This window comes from Myodes glareolus, chromosome 5 (genome assembly GCF_982192425.1).
Source record: "Myodes glareolus chromosome 5, mMyoGla1.1, whole genome shotgun sequence".
NCBI classification, from domain to species: domain Eukaryota; kingdom Metazoa; phylum Chordata; class Mammalia; order Rodentia; family Cricetidae; genus Myodes; species Myodes glareolus.
In genome coordinates, this window is record NC_142030.1 from 90,260,015 (window position 1) to 90,263,952 (window position 3,938).

Consider the following 3,938-nt stretch of genomic DNA (forward strand, 5'->3'; position numbering starts at 1 on the left):
CAGAGCACGGTTAGGAAGCACCTTCAGAGTGGGTGTAGGAGCTGAGTGAGTATTTGAGTATTTCCAGAAAAGAAGAAGATGAGGAGGAAGAGGAGGAGGAGGAGAAGGAGGGGGAGAGGAAGGAGGAGGAGGGAGGAGGAAGAGGAGGAGGAGGAGGAGGAGGAGGAGGAGGAGGAAGAAGAAGAAGAAGAAGAAGAAGAAGAAGAAGAAGAAGAAGAAGAAGAAGAAGAAGAAGAAGAAGAAGAAGAAGAAGAAGAGAAGCCGCTCTTGAAGAATGAGTAAGACTAGTAGAGGGTGGGGGAGTAGGTGTCCTGGGTGTGCAGGCTGAGGGAAAGGCATGAGTAAGCATGGAGGCTTGAAATAGCATGGCAGAGCCAAGCCTGGCCACCCAGGCTACGGGGACCATGTGCACCCATCCTGGGCCTGACATCATCCTGCAGGCAGCAGTTTTAAGCTAATAGGGGTTTGGTCCTTTTGAGCATGGTGTCTCTGGCTCTTAGTCGTAGGGTTGGCAGGCTGGAGGCCAGTGATAAGGCTGTTGCAAGCACCCAGAAAAGGGAAGCATGCAAGCAAGGGCATGGACAGGAGCAGAGAGAGAGAAAAACCTAGAAGGACGGGCTAAGTGGGTGGAGACCAGAGAGATGGGAGGGGCCAGACCACCTCTGAGGTTCCAGCGCAAACACTGTTTTGTTTTGTTCTTCTGTCTGAAAGTCTGAGAGACTGAAAGCCTGGGAGAAGGAGGCTACCAGGGGAACAGAAGGGTAAGGCGGACTTTTTTTCTTTTCTTTCTTTCTTTTTTTTTTTTCTTTTTTTTTTTCTTTTTTTTTTTTTAAACAGCCAAATAGAGCCCTTAGGCGCCACTCAGGCTGAGAAGCCTCCTGATTGGTGAAAGCAGCTGCTCCTGCTGCTTTCAAACTCGGGCAGCGTCCTGCAGCCTCTGGAGGACCTAATTCAATTCAACAAATGCTATTGAGCACCTACTCCTAATGGGGAGAGGGAAGGAAGCGTTCCACCAATTACTGACGACTTAAATTGTATTAGCAAAGTGTTAAGTGCGTTTACACGTAATCTCATCTCCAGTCACGGCTGCCTCGAGAAACTGTCATTCACCTGCAGGGATCTGCGCGGTCAAGTGACTGGCCCAAGTGTGTAGAGAGCAGTGCCCGGATGCGAACAGGAGTTAGAAGGTTCCCTCTCTCGGTCCGCAACAAATTCAGAAGGTTGCAAATGCCTGGTGTATAGACTATTTTAAGCAAAACAGGGAGTGCATTGGCTTCCTTAACTAGAAAGCGCGCCAGTCAGCTGACTCCAGGCTTAGCTAGAGTCAGGCCCTCCTACCAAGCTGTCTGTTCTCACACTTGCTCAAAAATGAGTAAATCCTTCAGCTCCCTTAACGTTCGTCTTGGCTTATAAGGCGGCATAGCTTGACAGCTTTGGAATTCCACAGCCTGAGTTCAAATCTTGGCTCCAGCAGCCTACTTAGGTGGGTGGTGTTAAGCCCATTGCTTAACTCTTTACTCTCCTGCGTGGAGCCAGCACTTCTCTCAGACACATACAGCAGCCTTGGGGTTCATTCCTGGGGGCCCGGGGGGGCCATGTCTCACCTTGTAATTTGGGGAGAAATCTCACATTCTCACCTGACAACTGTCTCTCCTACGACTGTTCCGTGCAATACTGGGCATAGGATTCAGGGATTCATGCATGCTAGGCAGAACCTCGGTGTTCTCAGCCTTTGAGAGAAGGCTGTGGCAATCAGCTCACCTCAGAGGGCCCTCGTGGGGAGTAAAGGAGATTCTCCGCACAAGGTGTTCCTAACAGGGTCTAGCTCAAAGTCAGCACCTCAACGTGTCAACTATGATTCTTTCTATCCCTGTACTGTTTAAGATTGGGTTTTATTCTTTTCCATTATATGGCCCTTCCTCCACATAGAGGTGGACAGAGGAGCTCCCTGGCTGGAACATCCTTATAGCTTCCGGACTCTGAAGAAAACTTCTCTCTGTCCACGAATGTAGCAACTCTCCAAGCAGATTGGTCAGTTCTGGGTAGGTATGTGATTGCCCCAGCAACCCTCTCTGACATCAGAGGCTGGAGGATTCCCCCTAGCCAGCCTCATCCACGGTTGCACTCTGTGGGGGTGTGGGCAAGACTCCACAATTCCCAGCCTCCCTTGGGCCATAGAGAAGGAGGAGGCTTCCTTAGAGATGAAGTATACTGGGTGTGGTGGATGGCACAGGCCTGTAATCCCAGCTCCACAGGAGGCGGAGGCAGGGGATCCAGAATTCCAGAACAGCCTGGGATATAGAGCAAGGCTCTGTCTCAAAATGAGGTTGGGTTCAGGATTCTGTGAGGATGAACTAACACATGCTCACCACTCTGTGTTAGGGAGTGTTATAAAACATGTAACAAGAAGTAAGGGAGGCGGAGCGTCCTCTCTGGGAACATGTACATCAAACAAGAGAAGACAGGTCAGGTCACATCCGGCTAGAAGGTACAGTAGGACACATACCTAAGGCAAGGACCACTTAGAGCCTGTGAGTCAGATAACACCGAGAGCGTGTGGATGATGGAGACCTGGCTTGTGAAGTCTCCAAGGAAAAACTCTGTGGGGGCTGTTGGAGTGATATTTTGAACTAAGATTTGGTGGTTCTGGTCAGCTGGGGCTGAAAAACCAGCAAAACCAAAATTCAACAATTCTGTAAAAAGTTCCGTGCTAGGTGTCTGGGACCCATTCATGATCCTCCGAGCTCCACAGGGTCTCGGCAGCAACCATATCACAGAGCACACAGCTTGTCTTGTAGGCTCAGGCCTGCTCCAGCCACAGTACTGGCATCTCCGATATGCCTGGGTCTCCTCTATAACTGGACTTCGTCTCCACCAACAGCCTCTCCTAGGCTCTCCCCTGGGATTCCAGCCCAGTTGTGTAGTGCCAGGCCTCAGCTGCTCTCCATGACCCTCGTGCCTGCGAAACCAGCGCCCCCTGGATGACTCTTAAACTTTACCAAGTTCAGCTGCCAGCATGCGATGAAGCCCGGATCTCACCTCGGTGATGCTGGCCTCGTCTTAACCATCCCCAGCTGACCGCCTTCATCTGTCGTAGCAAAGCAAAGGTTTCACTTTGAGTTAGTGGTGACTATGTTATGGCTAGTTTAGAGAGGCTTTTGAACTTTCAAAGAGACTTCGGGTGTTTTAAAGAGATAGAACTTTTAAAGCTTGAATTTTTAAAGACGATGAGACTTTCAGAAGTTGGAATGGGGGGCTGGAGAGATGGCTCAGCAGTTTAAGCACACCTGCTGTGCTCACAGAGCATCCCAGCACCTGCAGCTGCTGGTAACTCCAGTTCCTGGGCCTCAGATGCCCTCTTCTGACCTCCAGGGACCTCTGAACACAATGTTGCGCATACACACACTCCACCACACACATACAATAAAATAAATGAATAGATCTTAAGGTTGAAATGTATTATATTGTGATGCTAGTATGAGTATGTGATCTTAAGAGTCAACACAAAAGGAAAGGCTATGGCTTACCAGAGACGTGTTTGTGTGTCAAGTCGACAAGGGGGTCAATGGTACCGGCTAGTTTTAAAGGCAACTTAACACAGGCTAGTGCCATTTGGGAAGAAAGAATCTCAGTTGAGAAAATGCTCCTATTATATTGGCCTATGGGTAAGCCCGTGGGGCATTTTCTTAATTAATGATTGATGTGAGTGGGCCCAAATCACAGTGGGCAATGCCATTCCTGGCTGGGTGGTTCTGGTGGGTGAGGCCTTAAAAAGCAATACAGTTGTGGTCTCTGTGTGGTCTCTGCTTCCGTTCCTGCCTCCAGGTTCCTGCCACAAGTTCTTGGACTGACTTCTTAGACTGCAAGTGAAGAGATGAAATCCTCCCCAAGGAACTCTTGGCCGCGGTGTTTCATCACAGCAATAGAAACCTTAGCTG

The 3,938-nt window shown here is 49.6% G+C and overlaps 1 long non-coding RNA gene across 1 annotated transcript; it reads left to right on the forward strand.

The window, feature by feature from the left end:
• Positions 1-383: 383 nt before the first annotated feature.
• On the forward strand, positions 384-3,459 carry LOC125398168 (uncharacterized). The gene is made up of 3 exons (XR_007231312.3): positions 384-761; positions 1,930-2,042; positions 2,882-3,459. It is a non-coding gene; the product is annotated as an uncharacterized LOC125398168 (long non-coding RNA).
• Positions 3,460-3,938: the final 479 nt, after the last annotated feature.